The sequence below is a fragment of the Quercus suber genome, unplaced genomic scaffold (assembly GCF_002906115.3).
Source record: "Quercus suber isolate HL8 unplaced genomic scaffold, Cork oak 2.0 scaffold_1019, whole genome shotgun sequence".
Lineage (NCBI taxonomy): Eukaryota > Viridiplantae > Streptophyta > Magnoliopsida > Fagales > Fagaceae > Quercus > Quercus suber.
Window position 1 is genome coordinate 119,440 of NW_027070430.1, and position 22,428 is coordinate 141,867.

At 33.5% G+C, this 22,428-nt stretch overlaps 1 pseudogene; it reads left to right on the plus strand.

Annotated features, from left to right (window-relative positions):
• Positions 1-446: 446 nt before the first annotated feature.
• On the plus strand, positions 447-7,500 carry LOC111999404 (cytochrome P450 CYP82D47-like; annotated as a pseudogene).
• The last annotated feature ends 14,928 nt before the right edge of the window (positions 7,501-22,428 follow it).

Consider the following 22,428-nt stretch of genomic DNA (forward strand, 5'->3'; position numbering starts at 1 on the left):
GATGAACAGTGTATGAACAGTAGCCGTTCACGGGATCCACTGATGTGCTGAAAAGTCCAACATTGCAACTACTGTTCATGAACAGTGTATGAACAGTAGCCGTTTTGTCTCTCAAACGCATGTCCCAAAAAAAAAAAAACCGCCAGGCGTAGACGCGCTGGCTTTCAGCCAAATCCAAACGCAGGCATAGTTTGTCATAATAAATTAAGCGTAAACATTAGTGTTTTATAAACTAAACACTAGCGCGTGTAAACTAAACATAATGCATAAATTAAGCCTCACTCAAATGGTGATGTTATATATCACATTACACTAAATTCCACTGAGGTTGGTGTGTACCTAAACAAATGTTAAAGAAATAAGAAATTCCACGTTATAAAAACCCCTTTGCTGCAGCCAAGGGACCATAAATAGCAAACATATGCTCTTCCTTCTCTTCCAATATTCCTTCACAACTTCTATCTTCTATGAGTTTTATAGCCATCATTTTCACCTTTTTCCTATTTCTCTTCTTTCTTTCATACTTATGGATATCAAGAAGAGTTCAAAAATTTGATAGTAGAAGGAAAGTTCCACTAGAAGCTAGCAGTGCATGGCCTTTGATTGGCCACCTCCACCTACTAGCAGGGTCACAACAACCCCATATTACCTTGGGTAACATGGCTGACAAGTATGGACCAATCTTCACTATCTGGTTAGGTGTGCATCAATCTCTAGTAGTAAGCAGTTGGGAGATAGTTAAAGAATGTTTTACCACTAATGACAAAGCCTTTGCCAATCGTCCAAAAGCTCTAGCTCTAGAACTATTGGGCTACAACTATGCCATGTCAGGGTTTAGCCCTTACGGTCCCTATTGGCGCCAAGTGAGAAAGATGGCCGTGCTAGAAGTCCTCTCAAACCACCGCCTTGAGATGCTCAAACACATTAGAGAGGCCGAGGTAAATGATTCTATTAAAGAGATATTTGAGCTATTGGGCAAGAAAAAGATGGTGTTTGTGGAAATGGAAAGATGGTTTGGGTACACAACACTAAATATGGTATCTAGGATGGTTGTAGGGAAGCGATTTGGTAAGGCTACAGCCAAGTATGAGAATGAAGGAAATGATCAATGTTGAAAGGCGTTGAGGGTGTTTTTCGATTTGATTGGGACAATTGTGGTATTAGATGCACTACCTTATCTAAGGTGGTTGTACATGGGAGGGTATGAGAAAGCTATGAAGAAGACAGCCAAAGAATTGGATCAAATGGTTGGAGAATGGCTAGAAGAACATAAGCAGAGAAAATTGTTTGGTGGGATGAAGGAACACCATGATTTTATGGATGTTTTGTTATCCACTGTCACTGACGAAGATGAAATTTCCAGTTATGATGCGGATACTATCATCAAAGCAACATGCTTGGTAAGGGTTTCTTTTCTCTCTTTTTATTTTTATTTTTTATTTTTTATCATAACCATATTAATCCCATATAAATTATACACTACTAGAAACCTCGATAAATATTGGATAAGATACTGTTCATGACACACATTAATTAGTGTACATCGTTAAAACACATATTACGCATATTACGTATTCATATGTTACGTGTCGATGTATATAAAAAATTGTGGACAATGGGTATGTCATACAATATATAATAAAAGTTGGGTTTCGATGCTGTGGTTGCCCCAAGCAGCTTTATCATATTGTAGAATTTTTTTTTTTTTAATTTTTACATTTAAATATGTATATATATATATATATGTATGTATGTATAAATTTTCTTCTCCTATAATTTCTAAAGTAATAAAAATCTTTATTTGATTACAATCCAAATTCTTCATCTTATCCATGTAATCCTTATTTTTTACATGTAGTGTATTATTAAAAAAAAAAAAAAGTCTAATGTATCTTAAATTGCAACGACATATGCTACACTAAAAACAAAGAGGTCTAATTCATCTTAAATTGAGTGACATAGACATAGTGTAATCTATTCTTCTCAGTTTTAAATACTACATTAAAAAACAAGGTCTATCCATTTGCAGAATTTTTAGATTTAAAATGATAAGACACTTAAAAAAAAAAAAAACTTAGAAATATGGATAAAATAACTAATTTACTTAGATTAGGATTGTGTAACAATTAATATTTTATTTAAAATTTAAAATTATAGATAAAAAAAAATTAGAAAAAAATATACCTAATTTTTGTTTTGGATAGGAACATATTTTAACTTATTTATGAAGAATTTCACATAGGATAGGTATTTCTTTAATTCCAAACCATCTAATAATTTCTCTCATAATTTAACTTCAATATAATTTGAAATTCTATGTCTAAAAGAACTCTCCCATGTCCTAAATTCGAAATTTTTTTGGATAAATATGCATCTAAGTGATGAGTTTTACATATTGTTTTTTTTTTTTTAAACGTTAATTGTGATAATTTTTTAATACATATTTTTTCCTAATAATTCTATTTCTCTTATAATTCCAAATTGATTAGAAATCTAACATCTTCACAATTGAAAATTTTCTATATATACGATTTTATAGTGTATTCTTATATTGATTAGAAGAGAACTATGTTTATTTTTTTGGCAAATGAAATAGCTTGGTTAAGTTTCCATAGGGTTTTAATTATTAAATTTATGAATTTTTTCATATAAATATGTTGTGTGATTGCTTGATATTTTTAAGAACAATAATTTTATGCAATTTATATAATCTATATTCAAGTGATTATTAAATTATTATTCTTAATAAAAGTATACTAAAAGTTATAATTAAAACGTGCAACGCATGAGCATTATACTAGTACTATATATATATATATTAATGATTGTGTGAACAATCTCTAACATCAGATATGCATTGACAATCTCAAAAAAAAAAAAAAAAAAAAAAAAAAAAGAAAAAAAAAAGAGGAAAAGATATGCGATGACAAATGTAGTTTTCTTTTTATTTTTATTTGGCAAAGTAGTAGCTAACTTTGAGAGACCAAGAGGTAACTCGTATGTGACGTCCCAAGATTTGAAAAAACATCAAATATTGGATTTTTTTTTTCTTTTTCTTTTTCTTTAGCTATTTGATAACTAGTTGCTAACCCGTGCGATGCAGGAAAGCTATTGTGTATATAGATGTTAACAATTATTTGTCTCTTCCTCTTTGATTGTATATTAAGATTCCAGCCTCAAAATTTCTATCCTTGATATGAAACATTAAATTACATAATGAAAAATATAAATCGAACTTAAATTAAAATTAAAATTAAGATTTTAATCCTTAACATCCTCAGTTATCCAATAAATATATAAAACACAAATTTAAAGAACTACTAAATTAATATTTGAAATAAATTGAAAGACAACTTTAAGGTATTATTAGTATTTTCTTCCTTTGTTGCTTCACAGTAGTCATTGAATAACTCTTTTTATTTTTCTTGATTACAGATGTTGGTGTAAGTTGTACATTGCTTTCAACGTTAACTTTTTGAAACTTTGTAAAATCGCCATCTTGTTCACTTGATAAGTTGTTGTCACATTCATTTGAAATACCACTGATGTAAGCTTATCAATAGAATAGGTTGAGAAATCTATTACAACATATAGAAGTGAAATATCAAATTTGTAATTTTGCTATTTTAAAAAAAAAAAAAATACGTACTTTTGTCATTTTATCATGTAGCATTCCCATCCATATTTGAGATTATAGTCATTTAAACTAAACAATTAAACCAAACATAAAACCAAGTTTGAGATAACAAAGAAACTTAAATATGCAATCACATTCCAATTTCAAATTCTTTCTAGAAACATATTACCAATAAATACGCAAAAAACAGTACAGAATAAAGAAGAAGACTAGTAAATACTTGGCTTTTCTCATCTTGCTATCGAATTAAGAGTCTTACACAGATAAAGATCCACAGTTCCAAATAAACCAGACAACAAAATGCCAAATACCTATCTACAAAACAATAAAATCCAATTTTAAGCCATCATTCAAGAAACATTAATAGAATAAAACAGATTAAATAAACCAATTGCAGCCGGAAAAGAACTACAAATGTAGAGAAAAAAGTACAACAAAAGCATTCAGAACATAAAAATCATCCAAGTCACAGTTAGGAATGGCTAAACACTTCCTATCAATCACATAGGTAATACCTTGCTTCATACCAAGTACAATTGAGGGTTGCAACTAAATTTGTGAGCTAAAGTAAAAAGTTCAGTCCAACACATAGAGGAGAGTCCTAGTAATCTAATCATTATTGATTCTGAATATGAAGGAAACAATGTCAAAGGAATTCAAATTAAGATCATCCAAGGCAGTATTGATGTTTTCCCAATACACACACACTCAATATTGGAACTTATTGTTTTTCATAATTATAGTCCCCAGATGCTTTGGCTAGGCAATTTGACATATATTGATTGGAATTTAAAGCATCTCTTGAAATAGTCGCCACTACAGAAGGACCTTATAAATTATGGAGAAATGAAGACTTTTTTTTTTTTTCCAATCAATAATAGAGAATTAAAATGTGATTCAATCTCTTTCTTTAATTCTCAAACTACAAATACTAACCCTTTAAACAAATAATGATGATGAAGACACAATTAAGGACATCAAACATGCTCAGAATAACAATATGTGTTATATCATACCTTTAGCAAGTGTAAAATAAGACAAAGTATTGTACTTGTCCAAAAATATGTCTAATTCCTCTATCAAAATTATCCATTGACTGCATACCTTCACACACGATCAATTCTCTGTATACAAAAGCTCCTCAGCAACCACCTATTATTTTGTAATACAACTCTACAAAGTTTAGTTCATAATCCACTCCTTAAAATTTTCAAAAATCAAATGAACTAACAACAAAAATCTAAAGATTTTCTAAAACAAAACCAATAACTATTTAGCATCAAATCAACCATGCGGGGCTCCTTGATGGTGAGCATGCTTAAAATTTTCAAAAATCAAATGAACTAACGACAAAAATCTAAAGATTTTCTAAAACAAAACCAATAACTATATAACATCAAATCAATTGTGCCTAAGATTTTTATTGAACCCCATAAACAAAATCTATCTGCAACGCACAGCCCATATATATCACTAAAAATTCTAAAACCACAATCTAAATCAATGCATCAACTTCAATTAAAAAAAAAAAAAAAGAAATAAGAAAAAGAAAAAGAAATCAAAGATAAAACAAATGGATAAGGAGAGAGACTCTTATAAGAGTGGCAGAACTTAAATAGATTACCAGTCAAACAAAATAAATTTAAAGTGACCCTTCAATGAAATAAATTTAGCCCAAAAAATCCATTTAAAATTTGAAATTTAATCCAAATAATTCCAAAAAAAAAAAAAAAAAATAATCACCAAGCCCATTCTTAGGCCTTTCAAAAACATAGGAACAGAAAACCCATTAAAAAAATACCACAGCTTTTGCCAAAACCCACAACATGAGCTCCAATGGCATGACCAGCATTGGCCTCTCTAAACAGGCCAAACATGTGATAAAAATATAGATTAGTGCAACAAACCACATTCTCCCTCAAATCTACATTCTAGTAGAAGGATCTCATTCCTAGCCAAATCAGTTTTCCTTTAATACCTAGCAAAACAAAAACAAATAACAAAAGGTATATTATGTCCAGATAAAAGCAATCCTCAAGATTATTAAAACTTGATGTCAGTAAGAGGGCCTCAATGTTCCACAGATTCAACAGCTATGCGACAATATTGGTTCCCAACGAAAAAAAAAAATCCCAAATATATAATCCAACAATATGCACAAAATGCTCTTCTTTCCTAATAAATCAGATCATTCACATAAGGCATAAAAGAAGAAGAAGAGAGATAGTGATAGACTTGGTGATGCCAACGGTGACAACCGAAAAGGCAACCACACCTCTGCTAGGATTCACTTGGCGTTGGGACTAAGTAATTGGCATCATCATCATTACTTGAAACCAAAACTCAAAAAATAAGATTTAGAGAAAATCGTAGAGAAAAAATTTCTTGAGAAGCAGATCAATCAAATAGGAAAGAGAATGACAGAGGGGGAATTATTTAACCTAATCGGCTCTGTGGCTGAATCCATCCATGGAGAAAAGAGGTTAAGAGTGGAGACCAAGGAAACTCCTGCATAGGCCTAGGACATTGGCTGCCTTAGGTATAGGGTTTGCATTGGAGATACAGATTGATGATTAAATTTGATTTTAGGGAAGTATTGGTTAAAGAGAGGAGAAGAAGATGGCGTTTGGGATTGATTTTCAGAGTTGGGTTTTGGGGAGAAGGGTAGAGAAAAGAGAGAAACGATTCAAAGTCAGGTTTGTAGGTACAGTTGGGTTTTGAGGAGAAGGGTAGAGAAATAGAGAGAGAGGATTCAGAGTGGGTTTGTGGGTATCAGGTTTGATTTTAACGATTGTGGAAAAAAATTTGGGCATTTTTTTTACTTAATTAATGTTTTTTTAAAATTTAATTAATGCTGATGTGGAAAATTGTGAGAGTTTCAAAAGCTTCGGTTTTACATATATATAGATGATCGATGAGTCCAATTCAAAATCTGTGGTCCAAGATCAACATTTCAAATAAATCATTCAAAATCTTTGGTCCAAGAAGACAAAATTGTCAAAGGTTAGGACGACATTTTGGATCCTAAAAAAATAAACTTGAACAATTGATTCCCTCTTGTCTTTGTGGATGTGGAGTTAGGATCACGTTTTGAAACTTTTGAATTATTTTTTTTAGTAATTGTTATTACTGCGAAATTCTGTTGAGTTATATTTTAACTTTACAGCATCACGTAGAAAAATTTGGGTTCTCTCCTAACTTCTCTAGGCTATTTATCAATTACCTACAATCCAATTATATTACTTTTTGCAGGGCCTTATCTTAGCGGCCACAGACACCATAACAATAACATTGATCTGGGCTCTTTCTTTACTTCTCAATAACCGTGAAACTCTAAAAAAGCTCAACAAGAATTAGATATCCAAGTTCGTAGAGAAAGGCAAGTGAAGGAATCAGATGTGAAAATTTTGGAGTATCTCCAAGCTATCCTCAAAGAAACAATTCGTTTATACCCTGCTGCACCACTCTTAGTGCCACACGAGTCTTTGGAAGACTGTACTTTCGCTGGCTATAACATCCCATCAGGTACACGACTCCTTGTTAATGTTCCAAAACTCCATCAAGACCCAAGTGTGCGGGTGGATCCGACTGAATTTCGACCTGAAAGATTCCTTGCAACTCACAAGGATGTTGATGTTAAGGGCCAACATTTTGAGTTGATACCGTTTGGCAGCGGTAGAAGAATGTGCCCTGGGATTTCATTTGCTCTACAAGTTACACAACTCACATTAGCTACCTTCTTGCATACTTTTGAAATTGCAACTCCATCTGATGAACCTGTGGACATGACTGAGAAAGTTGGACTTACCAACCTTAAAGCCACCCCATTGGAAGTCAATCTTACTCCTCGTCTTGCGGCTTAAGCATATGCATAACTTGAATGATATTGTATGATAAATAGTATCAATTCATATGTAATATGAAAATAATAAACAAAAAACTTTGATCTTATTAGTTGTACTACAAAGTTGTGTGTTTTCTCCATATAGATCACTATAAATATATTTGTTTTCTTTAGCTAAAACTATTCTGTCAAAGTCTTAAATATTATTCTCGAGTTAAAACAGATTAGTTAAAATGTTAGTTAAATGATTAAATTTAGTATTTCATAACAATTTAAATTTTTGGGATAATTAATAATTTATTGTGATATTAGAGTAGGTGATCTGGAGTTAAAATCTTATCTCATTTTGGGGAGTATTTGTTTGCTAGCTACGACCTGTTATAGGTTTAAATCTTATCATATATAAAAATAAAAATAAAAAATTGTCATGTTGAAATTCGTTCTCTCTGGACAATGAAGTTGCAAGACGCTACATCAACTTATAATTTATTTATTTTCATGGGTTGACACCATTCATCCAAGTCTGCAGGTACAAGTTTGAATTTTTTTTCTTAGCTATTAGCAAGTTGGAAATTTAATATTTGAACACATTTAGAAACTCACTTCTAGAAGCTTGAACACCTGTCGTACACAAACTCATTTATTGTTGACAAAAAGAAAACTCAACTACAACTACAATTCAATCGGTTTTAATATACAAACGAACATTAGAATTTATATAATATCTAAAAGTTAAAGCATGTCATTTGTTACAGTTACACTCTTATTTTTGAGCTACATCAATGTAGTACTTCACTCAACTTCACTCAATTTGTGGATTTCAATTTGCTCAACTGGTAAAATCTTTGATAGTTGTATAAGAGATCTGAGGTTCAATCCTCACCTGCACCAAAAATTGATTGCTGTCTTGGTTTGATGATAAAAAGAGCTATCATCAGGAACAGACGCCATAGGTTGAAACTCTCTCTCAAAAAAAAAAAAGTTTAATCAATTTGGTTTAGTTTAGTACAATTCGGTCAACATGTGTCCAATTGGTCCACTTCAGTCTATTTGGTCAATTTTGGATTAATTGTGACTTATATTGATTCTTTTTGTAGGTCACTTTTTTAGTTTTAGGCTTAAATTTTTATTTATTTTTTTTCTTAATTTTTAGGTTATAAAGTATGAAATTTCATTCTATTTGGGCTAAAATATTTAGTTTTGGGCTAAAAACTATAAACAAAATAGGCATTAGAAATAAGAGTTATAAGCCCTTTTTTTTTTATAAGAAGAGTTATAAGCCCTAAAAAATAATAAAAGTGATAAATATTCATAAGATTACTTTAAACTCAAGTTCCAATAATATAGAAATTATACTTATATTTTGAAAAAAATGCTACAATTCTAAACTAATATAATAATTTAAACTTAATGAAACATACCCATTAACATAGTGCAATTTTTATTTATAGGCCAATATTTGAACATTAAGTAAAATTAGTGGATGTTGATGTGCATGATGCATGAGTACATTATATGAAAATATTCTGTAAAATGTATGACAATGCTTGTTTAAATATATCTATTTAACAAATAAAAAATAAGCTTCCCAAATTTAGGCTAAATTATTAAATTATATTTGTTTGTTTAGACCCCTGTATATTCAGATTGTTTAACCTAATTAATTAACTACGTTGTTACTTAGGTTTATTATGCAGATTTAGGTTAAACACAAATAATCATATAATTATGTGCGGAAAAGTAAATAAGACAAGCAATATGATGACTTACGAAAACCATTGAAATCGTCCAGTTTTAAGGTAAAAAACCTAGGGAGGATTTCATCTAAACAATCTTCAAGGCACAAATTGACTATATAGAATGGAAGTTTTACAATAGATTTTTCCCTAAAGATTTATATCATCTACACAAACTCTCTAATTTGTTACTCCAAGACCACCATTGAAAGTTTAAATCTCTAGCACATTTGATGACTAATGATGACAGCAACTTCTACAACATCGGATCTTGAGTTTCTTCAAGGAATATTGCTGGTAAAAGATTTTAGAGAGTAAGAGGAGGCACAAGAAGCACTCTTCTCTCTCTCTAAAAAACCACCTTAAAACGTGTCTTAGGGTTTCCTTTAAATACTAGGAGAATTAGATTTGAAACTGTAATCACTTAATTGGTTGATGGGCTTTAATTAAATTCTATAGAAATGCATCTCTATTGGTCGAACCATAGTCTCAATCGGTCGAACATGACATGTTTCGAATTTCTTGAACCTACAACTTTCTTGTTCTTGTATTCTAACTTGCAACATCTTGAGCATTATCTAATCATACCTATAGACTTAGGAATCTATATCTAGACAAGTTTGTGTTCACGGTTTGCCAATCATTTTAAACTTTTAGAATCTAACAAATTAGTCACACATAAACATGTTAATGCCGTGCTTATGAACATACTTATAAGAACACAAACCTTGTAACTCNACAGCTATTTGCCATTGCCAATAAGGCTTTTGTGATGAACTTTTATGCTTTAGAGATAAAATATGGGCTTTACAAAAAATTAAAAAAAAAAAAGCAAAAAAAAAAAAAAACCCACCTTGTTTCTTGTAGAAAAAATTAATTTGTAACTATTGTTTAATTTTTGAGTAAACAATAAATAAATTAACTCAAGAATATCCTTCAAAAAAAAAAAACTCATGAATAAGCTCAACCCTATTTGACTAAAAAAATAAAACCTAAACTTATAATCTAGCTTTGTGATGAAACTAAGTTCGGCTCATGTTTGAATTAAATTCAATGAACCAATCTGTTCATCGTGGTGGATGAAGCATGCTGCTTGCTTTGAGACGTGATACTAAGATGCCTTTGGTTAATGTGGCCCCCTGATTAAGGCTTCTCAATTATTAATTTGTTCAATACAAGTATAAAATTTTGGATGGCGATTAATACTAGGTAAAATGCTTTATCTATATTTAATTGACGATTTGTGCTGCATTTGTATAATAGGAAAGTAGGTTCTAGTTAGTTCAACTAATAAAGTCTCTTAATGAGCAGACGCAATAAGTTGAAATTTTCTTTAAAAAAAAAAAAAGAAAAAAAAGAGAGGAAGTGCTACACTTTCCAGCTAACTAATATATATATATATATATATATATTTGGATCAAGATCCCCTAGAGTTTCTAATGTACTGGGCTGCATTCATATAATAAGAAGGTGGGTTTCAGCTATCTCAACTAGTAAAGTCTCACAACTCCCTTAAAAAAAATGAAAAGTGTTGTTGGATTAAGATCTCAAAAAGTTTCTAGCGTACTTTATCACATGGAGTTCTTTTAATCTTTTCCTTTTACTTTATAATGAATGGTTCAGATCACAACATGTCATCAATCCACTTTAAAAACCTTAAAATAATTATTCCAACTCAGCTTTTCAAATTGACATGTAAGATTTTTTTTTTTTTTTTTTAATTTATTTTAGTTTGGAAAAAAGAAAAAAAGAAAACTTATACATGAAATTTAGATAGCGGTGTTGGCACAGTGGATGCCGGAGAAATAGGGGTGGCAAAATAATCCCAAACTTATTTGCTCACCCAAACCCACCCACTCTAATTGAACTCAAACCTACCCAATTATTAGTTGAGTTAAACGGGCATCAACCCAATTAGACCCAGTGACTATTGGGTTTTAACTAAAAACCCATTGGACCCATTTAACTCAAAAATAATATACCCAAATTCAACTTAGCCCTTTCCATTAAAAAAGAAAAAAAGAAAAGAAGAATAAAACATAGCTTTTAATAATAAAAAATCTAGACTAAATAAATGAAAATTAACCATCCTGGGATTTTCTCAGTAACCTAACAGAGTCCAAATATTTAAGAAATATAAGAGAACATTTGAAACTCAAATATACAGATTCTCTTTCTCTTTGCCAGCATTTTCTCCCCAACCAAACAGAATATTACTCACAAATAAAAAAAAATTAAAAGAAGAAGAAGAAGAAGAAGAAGAAGAAGAAGAAGAAGAGGAGGAATAAAACATAGTTTATAACAATAAAAAATCTGGACTAAACAAATGAAAATTAACCATCCTATGAAAATTAACCATCTGCTGTTTAGCTCGTTTCTGAAGCCTCTCTCCGATGCGCTCTTCATGGAGCCAGACTTGCTCGAGTAGATTGAAGTGGCATAGTTTTTGGCTTTGGCGATCGACGCTGCTCCAGACCCGGACCTAGGCAGGTTGGTGAGGATGTTGCTGAGGTTTGAGAAGTTGTTGAAATATGAGAGCTTCAAGGCAAAGTCGGCGCTTCTCGCGCTGATTGTGAGCATCTCAGCCTCTCTCTCTCTCTCTCTCTCTCTCTCAAGTCTCAACTCAGATACAAATATCTGATTTTAAGATTTAAAAAATTAATTTAATTAAATTTTAAAAAATTATAAATTCAGAATTTTATTTTTAATTTTCTAACGTGGCTTTTTAAAAAAATTAAAATGTTTATGTGTCATTTAAAAAATGCAAACTATATTATTTTGGTACTTTGGTCCTTTTCACTTTAGGGGCATTTTGGTAATTTTAATAATTGGGTAATTGGGTGGACTAGGGTTTACCCAATATAGTTGGGTTGGGTTGGGTTTGGATTAGAAACAATTATTTAAATGGGTTTTAAAGGGTGAATGAGTTTTATATACCCAATCTAATTACGTCCACTTCAAACCCACCCATTTGACACCCTTACGGAGAACGCAAACTCCTTTTGGGAATATTGGGAAGGTGTCAAAAACTAACCAAAATTCAAAATGAGATTTTGTTTTCATTTTCCTTTGTTCACAAGTATTAACGAATAGGGAATTGCCCTGAACCTACGCATATTGAGTTGTGGAAGAAACACATGTATAGTCCGATTAAAAACAAAGAGACAAGCTAATTAAAGAAATGAAAGATTTTTGGTGGACAAAGGAAAACTTATCACAAGAGCACAAATTTCTTAATGGGATGAAATGTTGATAGCCTCAAAACTTGGCAATGAATACAATCTCGAGTAGCGCCGTGAATCCATAGATTTCAGACCTCGGTTTTCATCGGAGACAAAGCTTGGTGCTGTGCACAGCAGTGAGATCCGGATTTCAGATTTGGGTTTTGTAATCTAAGATTTTTTGCAAATTAAAATAAATTTCAAAAAAGAAAATCTTACATGTCAATTTGAAAAGCTGAGTTGGAAGAATTATTTTAAGGTTTTTAATGTGGATTAATGAAATGGTTTAATATGAACCATTCATTATTTAAAAAAAAAAAAAAAAAAAAAAAAAAAAAAAAAAAAAGAGAAAAAAAAGACAAGATTAAAAGAACGGTAAATTACCGTAGAAACTCTAGAAAATCTTAATTCACTTTTTTGGGGTTAAGAGTCTTGTGCAATTTAATATCTTTGGGTTAAGAGTCTTGTAATTTAATACTATTGTGCGCTCCCGTTTTTATATAAGGAAAATCAAGATTCAAATCACCCCTGCTTACCAACTAATTAATATATATATATATATATTGGTTAAGAGTCTTGTAATTTAATAGCATTGCGTGCTCTCATTTTTTATTTAAGGAAAATCAAGATTCAAATCAACCCTCCACCATTATTATTATTATTATTATTTGACAAATAAGAGCATCTAGACCTTTTCGGGTACACTTGGAAAATGAAAGCTCAAATTAGTGTGAAAACACTCAAGTTTGTTCAGATCTCAAATTAAAAAATTACAGCTATATTACCTTTACTCTAACTTATCAAAGTGCAGAATAAGTGTAAATAATCACAATAAACCGATAATGCTACTCTAAGCCATATTCAACCACGATGAATAATAAATGAAAAGCTTAAAGAGTAGAGAAGAGAGATGCAAACACAAGATAACTCCAAGACGTGTTATCAAAGAGGAAACAGAAGAATTCGGCAAAAAACCTCTCTGTGACCCTCCAAGTCGAAATCGATCTACTAGTGAATAAAGTTGGAGTACATGAATAACAAAAGACCTTCCAAGCCTAGTCTACCCCCTGTACTTGAGCCCTCTAAGTTCCTACTACCAATGGACTTCTTGGAGTCTTGTCTTCACTAGTTTTCCGGATCCCGCAATTCAACTCGATTGCATCTGCTACTAAATGGCTCCTTCCAATGCTTCACAAAGGCACCAAAACTTGACTCAACACTCAGATTTGGTGTGATAAGTGTTTGGGCTAAGAAACTCTCAAGAATGTAGTGATAGAGAGGTAAGGGTAGAGGAAAACCAAGAGAAAATGTGTAGATGATTGTGGGTATAACAATCTCTAACTCTCAAGTGTTTTTGTTAGGGTTTTCTCTCTAAAAAGCACCCATTACATTTCGTGGGTGATGAGGGTATTTATAGTATGGGTAAAGAATTTGGTAAAACACTTTTTCTTTTTGCCAAACAGAGAGTTTCGCGGGGTACCTCGTGAGATGGCCTTCTAGCGAAGTACTCACGAATTTGACAGCCTGGCATGATTCTTCAACTTCTAGTCATGTGCTTCACACGTGGCCTTTCGCAGGTTACTTTCTCGCAAGCTTCTCACTAGCTAGTCGCGAACTGCACTGATTCTCCTTTAAAGCTTAATTCTTTACCAATCTCTCACATTCATTCCTTACAATTAAACCCACATAAATACAAGAAAATGATTGTAGAAATTACAATCAAATTTAGTGCGGAATTAAATCCAACAAAGACTAGTTGGAAATCACAACTTTACAGAAAATTTTCTATAAAGAACAACCACGTCATGCTTTCAATACATTTACACACTTGAGTGGATGCATGCAAAACATGTGACAAGTTTTTCCTAAAAGAAAATCATACATCTGGACTTTGTAGCTTCAGCGTCTTAGTGTAGGCCCCCATTGCTGTCATCATCTGTTTCTTAAATTGGTTGTGTGGGGTGTGGACAAGTAGGAATGGTAACGGGTTGGGTTCAGGCCAAGTTTCTTTATACCCGAACCTACCTCGCGAACCTGAACCCGTTACCCGAAATCGCCTCGTTATATAAACAGGCTTTTTTCCAACCCCAAACCTACTCCATCGGGCCCTGCGAGCCCAACGAGCCCTATCTTGTCATGCCCGGCCCCAAATTACAATACAAACACAGATATAAAAAACACAAGTTTCAAATTATGAATTTCCCTTTCAAAATCACAAACATAAACATAAATTCTAACACAAAAACAAACACAGATTTCATAAATACAAAAATTTATATTTTCCCTTTTAAAATCACAAACACAAACACAAATCCTAACGTAAACACAACACAGATTTCACAAACGCAAAATTTTTAGATTTCCCCTTTTAAAATCACAATCACAAACACAAATCCTAACATAAACACAAATTTCACAAACACAAAATTTTCATATTTTCCCTTTCAAAATCACAAACACAACCACTGAAACCCAAACACAAACACAAAAATCACAAACACAAAAATTTTAGATTTATGATTTTCCTTTTCAAAATCAAAAATACAAACACAAACATTGAAAAAACAATGAAAGACGAAATGAACCAAAAAAGAAAAAAGAAAAATCATAGCCGTGGGGCTGGATGAACAGAGCCATAAGGTTGAATGAGGCTATGGGGCCAGAAGGCTGTGAGGTTGAGCAAGGCCGTGAGGGGGGTTGGCAGCAATGCATGAGAGAGAGAGAGAGAGAGAGAGAGAGAGAGAGAGAGAGAGAGGCGTTGCTGAGAGTGAGACCATTTGTTTTTTTTTTTTTTTGTTATGATTGTAGGAGTCCTCTTGGATAACTTTTATATATATATATATATATACACACAAAAATGATTTTTCATCATGTTTTGTGGGAAAAGTCAGTCTTTCATTTATAAGCAGATGGTCTGAGAAACAGTGGCGGCTCTAGGATATATTTTTAGGGGGGGTCAGTAAGAAGATGTATTTTGGTTAAAAAAAAAAAAGTGAATCTTGCGGTCTACATGATTTCTTTATTACAAAATTTTTCATAATACGTAGTAGTAAGAGAATAAAAGATGAGAAGTGCTACATCTGAAACATTTTCACAACACTTTTCCAACAAATTTTAGGTTATAAGTTGTTATTAGTTTTAATTTAAACTCACTACTGAAATTACTTTTTTTTTTCTCATTAGTAATAACTAGTAACAATTTGCCAATTAGACTTTATTATGAGCGTATTATGAACATAACATTCCTCATATAAGATAAATTATAAGTTCATTGCATATTGTTTATTAATATGATGAAGATAATATTTATTGTTATTAAGATTAAATCTTAGAAATCATCTATTGTTTTTAGATACAATCAACATATGAATTATTATTGTTAAGTGAACTCCAAGTGAGATCTAAATACAATAAACTTTTATGTATTAGTTTATTTTAAATTTGTTAAGATGTAAATGATTTTTTTAAGATTTAAGATGAAAAAATTTATACTTCGTTGTTAGGTTTACTATTTTTTCCCCCATATTTTAGATCATATTGGTTTTTATTTATTTTATTTATTTATTTATTTTATTTTGTGTGTGTGTGTGTTTGTGTGTGTGTGTTTAAAAAGACCAAGATATTGTCTAGATGATCATATTCAAATTCATTTAAGCTAGGCTTAAAAAAAATTTAAGTTTAGGGGTTCAAAATTTATTTTAGGAGGATCAAATAAAAAAAAAAAAAAAAAGTTATATAAATTTTTTTATTTTTTTGGCCCAGCTCAAGGGGTTCATTTGAACCCCCTGGGCTGCACCTAGAGCCGCCCGTGCTGAGAAATTTTGTAAAAAAAGTTAGCAAGAAGAAAAGATATACAAAAAATTTATGGATCACAATATTCTATTCTCAAGATTTTCTATCGACAACAAGATAAGGAAGAATCCTATGTCCGAAGCATGATCGTTTTTTCCTTGCGATTTTCTTCCAAGTTCTACAGTAGTCGTAAAGTTTAGATAAATTACTAATGCTCACAAATCAAATAATTCATCATAATGCTATGTTCATAATATTCAACAAATTTTAAATGTGAGATTATTACTGGTGGTTACTATTAAGTATAAATGTAAATTTCATTGGTTGTTTCGAATAAAACCAACAACAATTTCTACCTAAAATTTGTTACGAAAGTGTTTTTCATTTGGTTTTATAAAAGTTTGGAAGCTGTAATTTAAGTTGACCTAGAGTCCTTACTACCAATTAGGCATTGCTTCCAGTATGAGGTGGGTTCTTGTCCATAGGGATGGTAAAAAGTACCCGATCCACGGGCACCTGGTTCCACCCGACCCTAATGGCCGGGTTTTACCTAACTCACGAAACAATAAGGTCAGGTTTGGATTTTAAAAATAAAACCTAAAGCGGGTTCAGGTTGGGTACAAGTTTTAATGAAACCCGCCCCGAACCCAAACTCGAACCTGACCCATTAAAGAGCAAAATTACCAAAAACCATGAATACATATATAACCTTAGAAAACCTTAACTACTAAATCTCTAACTCTCCTCTCACTTAGCCGCCCCCTTTCTCTCTCTCTCGCTCTCAAGCTCTCAAATCTCAATTCTCTTTCACCATCCTTATCAGCCATAGCTGGACTACTTACGGCCATAACTCTTTCTCGTACTATCTTCTAAGGAGGTCCACAATTGGCCTGGCCAAAACAGCACAAATTCCTGTGGGTGCATGGCCTATAATTGGTCACCTCCCTCTATTAAGAGGAACCCAACCTCCCCACATAACTTTGGGAGCCATGGCAGATAAGTATGGACTGATTTTCACTGTCAAGCTTGGATTGCACCCTGCTTTGGTGTTGACGAGTTGGGAGATGGCCAAGGAGTGCTTGACCACCAACAACTTGGCCCTGACCTCTCGGCCAAAACTATTAGCGGCAAAACACACGGGTTATAACTACGCAATGGCTGCCTTCTCACCTTATGGTCCCTATTGGCGTGAATTACGTAAAATAAACACCATAGAGTTGCTATCTAATCGTCAGCTTGAGCAGCTTTCCTACGTGTGAGTCTCTTAAGTTAAAACTTCCTTAAAAGAGCTATACAAGCTTTGGACCTTGAAAAATAACGAGTCAGGCCAGATTGTTATTATTATTATTATTATTATACGAGGCCAAAATGGGCAAATTCCCTTTTCATGCAAACAAAGCAGGGTTCTACCCTTTTTCCTAAACTAATTAGAGAAATGCACATATTTTGTAACTCAACAATATGAACGTCGAGTTTTGTGAAGAACTCGATTATACAATGATCGAGTTAGCTTCAGCTTTGTGCCACGCTGGACAGCCAGCGTGGCATTTTCTTTTTTCAATCCCTAAATAACTCAATTATTCTAAAATCGAGTTATGTAACCGACTATTCAAATATCGTGTTATGCTCTTGTTAAACCTATTTTCAGCCTGTCTTGGTGTTAGGCGTACGAGTTCATGTCTTTTAATACAACTCGATTACTTTAATATCGAGTTATAAAGCATATTTGAACTCCTTAAAATTGAGTTATTCTCATAGAATAGCTACACATCTCCTCCCATTCAGAATGTCTTGCTTTCCATTTGAGCTGAATTCCACTCTGCTCCACAGTTCCACAGCTACTTCTGTACTCAATTGAAATTTGTATCACCTCAGTTAAAAAACTCACAACAGAATTTTAGGGCAATGATATTTTCATTTGATATTGTACTGAATTTTTATTTTATTGGTTGAATGAGTGTGAAGTAAGTACATTGGTGTCATTTTGGTTATTTGTTGTAGTAAACGTTGGTCACAAGAGAATGAAATCTTTACTATAGCAACATTTTGTATTGCACATAATCATCATTGGTCATAATCATATAGGGGCTTGTACATAATCATCATTGGTCAGACATTAACAACAACATTTTGTATTGCACACAATGTGTAGACATTAACAATAACGTCTAATGTTTATGGTCAAATGTTAGTGTTAGTATTTCATTTTTAGCATGCAATAGTACACAAATTTATGAATGTCTTTGTCGTGTACCATCTTATGTAATGCGAAATAGTGCTTACATTCACAATACCATGAGACAAGAGTAGGCTTGGTTATTTCATGAACAACAAATCTTTTATGATGAGTTGGTTGGTTTTAAGTTGCCAGTGCCTTGGTGACTCGCATCGCAGATGCCCAGAGACACGATCGACAAACTTCATATAGCATTGAACCCCATAAAAGAATTAAATAATCGAATGAAGATATGTCTTAATTGATATTGGACCCAAGTTGAGATTTGAGAGTCAGTGGAGGGAGGGTGGTACGAGCACGCACAGTTCATGCAATCATTTCTTCCTGATCCCATTTATCAGTCAGACGTGGAGATGTCAAATGAAGAGTAATCGTGTCATGGTGTAATCAGACTTTGTTGGAGAACTATTTTGCTTAACTATGTTTTATATGTATGTGTGTCACTGTTGGTGCATTTGTACTATGTAAACCTTATTATTAATTGTGAGGAGCATGCACGTTATTCGTAATCTAGATTATTCTCACATAATGCATAAAAGTTAAATATTTTCACACATGATGTTTTTCAATAAGCACCTACGACATAACACAGAAAACTTAAAATAACTTACATGATGCCACCAATATGCATGCATTGCATATTGAACACTAACGCTTCTAACATTATTAACTTAACCATAGACATAACACACACACCACATAGGCATTCACTCAGACAGGTAATCCTCGTAGTTGAGGACATTGTTACATTCTACCGGAGTGAGTTGTATGTTAGCTGTGGCGGTTGCACCTATGACATAATATAGAAAACTTAAATACGATACCACCAATATGCATGTATTGCATATCGAACACTAATGCTACTAACATTGTTAACTTAACTCGTAGACATAAGACAGACACCATATAGGCATTCATTCTGACAGGTAGTCCTCATAGTTGAGGACATTGTTACATTCCGCCAGAGTAAGTTGCCTGTTCGTTGTGGCAGCCAGCTCCTCCGTCAGTTGTAGCATGTGATACCTGGACCTACGGAGTATCATAAGATTGTTCTCTCTCTTTTTTATTTTTATTTTTATTTTTTTTTAGTCACTACATGCTCCATTCGGGTTATCCGGGTTATGCATCATTCTCCAAATTAATTTAGCAAGGAGGGCTTCATTAAACTTCTCAATTTCTTTGAAACCCATGCCACCCACTTCTTTAGCTTCACACAATCTCTCCCACCTTACCTAGTGCACCTTCCTTGAATCATCACTGTAGCCCCACCAAAATTTTCTAATAAGGACTTCTAGCTCTTTAATCAACCCTTTAGGGAGCTTAAAACAGCTCATGGTATAGGTTAGAATGACTTGGATAACAGCTTTTATAAGGACCTCCCTACCTGCAGCAGATAGTAGTTTTTCTTTCTACCCCTGTAACTTCTTGCACACCCTTTCCTTAAGATAAATGAAGCTTCTTGTTTTTGCCCTCCCTACTAATGCAGGTAAACTTAGATATTTTTCATACTGTCTGATCCTCGGGACTCCCAATAATTGCTGGATGCGAGTTTGGGTTTGGTGTATGGTGTTTGAACTGAAGAAGATATTAGTCTTCTCTCTTTTAATTTTTTTGACCCGTTCCCCTTTCATAAATAGCCAAAATATCCAAAATCCTTTAACATTCATCCTCAGTGGCATGGCAAAAAAGGACACTATCATCTATAAAGAATAAGTGTGACACTTGAGGGTCATGTCTACAAATAGCTACACCCTTAATACTACCCTCCAACTCAGCCTTTCGTAATAAGCCTTGTAATCCCATTGCACACAAGAGAAATAGGTAAAGTGATAGAGGATCACCTTGGTGGAGCCCCTTAGATGGTTTGATACTTCCCACAGGCTGTCCATTTAGGAGGATTGAATAGGACACAGACTTCAAGCATTAAAATAATTCTCCTCATCTTCTCCCCAAGTCCCAAGTGCTGCATTGCTACCTCCAAAAGTCCCATTCCACCTGGTCATAAGCTTTGCTCATATCCAACTTAAGAGCCATAAACCCCATCTTGCCTTGTGTTTCTCTCTTCAGATAATGGAGGGTCTCAAAAGCCACTAGTATGTTATCTGAGATCAATCAGCCCAAAAGAAAGGCACTTTGAGAATCTAACACAAAATTAGCTAAAAACTTTTTCAGCCGGTTAGCCACCACTTTAGCAATAAGTTTATAAATGACATTACATAAGCTTATGGGCTTGAAATCAGAAACTTTCTTGGGGTTTTTAATTTTAGGTATGAGGGTGATGAAAGTAGTGTTTATGGATTCTGGGACAATACCTGAGTTCAAAGCTCGAAGTACCACAGCAGTCACATCTCCCCCCACAATGTGCGAGAAAGCCTTATAAAAGATAGGGGATATACCATCCGAGCCAAGAGCCGTGAGGGGGGCCATTTGGTTAAGAGCTTCTTTGACCTCAATTGCTTGAAAATCTACATCTAATTGCTCAATCGAATCAGCCTCAGCAATGCTTTAAATACCACTCAGAATATTATCAAAACCACTCGGGTTTGAGCTAGTGAAAATTTGCTCAAAATACCCCACCACCTTCCCAAACCGGTCTCATCTTCAATCCAAGAACCATTGTCATCTTCTAGCCCTGAAATCAAGTTCCTCCAGTTTCTTTGGTTAGCTCTACAATGGAAATATTTTGTGTTCCTGTCCCTTTCTTTAAGCCACCTGTTTTTGGATCGTTGCTTCCACATACACTCATCTTTGGCTTGTAATTTTTGAATTTCATCTCTTAATACTTGGATCCTTAAGTGATTGTTTCTGTAACCCCCACTTTCCTCCTCATATTTCAATTCTGCTAGTTTTTGCTTCAGGGAATTTCTCACATGGCCAAAAGTTTTTTTGTTCCATACTTTGAGATTTGATTGGTAAGCCAAAACTTTGCTATTGAAACCCTAAGCTGTGGGATGTGTCATCCTATCTCCTCAGGAATCACGAATCACCTCTTCACATGATCTGTCTCTCAACCACATGGCTTCAAACCGGAAAGGGCGCCCTTTTTTATAAAACCTGTTAACTTCAGAGTCGGGGCTTAGAAGAACAAGTTTGTGATATGAGTGGAAAGCATCCAAGTGATGAATTCTAGAGGAAGGGAATCTCAAGATCCAGTCAATAGTAGCTATCCCTCTGTCCAGTCGGATCCACACATTCTGATTTCCAGGACACCGGTTACACCACGTAAATGGGTAGCCATTATAACCTAAATCCTTCAACCTGCAAAAATCAAGAGCATCATGAAAGCCCAGCATTTGTCTTTCCGGTTTATCAAGCCAACCATGTTTCTCATCTGCATATAATATTTCATTAAAATCACCAATACACACCCAAGGAAGAGTAAAACGAGTACTTAAACTTCTAAGCATGGACTAGGAGTTTTCCCAGTTGATGGTCTCAGGGTCTCCGTAGAAACCTGTGAACTGCCAGGCGTCATCAACTCCATGGTCAATAATAGCATCAATATGATTATCTGAAAAATACTGAACATCTACATTAGAATCAGCAGCCCAAAATAAGGCTAAACTACCCCCAGTGTTATGACGTGGAACCTCAAAACAATTACTATACTGAATCTTTCTACCAATTCTGACTAACACTGATTTCTCAACCTTCGTTTCCATTAAGAAAATCAGCATGGGACCTTTGTTACGTACCAATGTAACCAATTCCACTTCTGTCTGTGGGTTTCCAAGCCCACGACAGTTCTAGCTTAGGCAACTCATTAGGCTCAGTGGTGCTGGGAACCAGCCACCACCTTCAAATTTTCTTTGTTAAGAGAATTACCATCAACAATGCAAAATTTTTCCCCCTCCCTCATATCTACTACTTCAAGACTAGGCCTTCTGTCAATAACTATAGGGGAAGAGTTTGGAACTTTATTACTTGGTTCACCGGCTAGCTTCTTCCAGGTCCAAACTGAA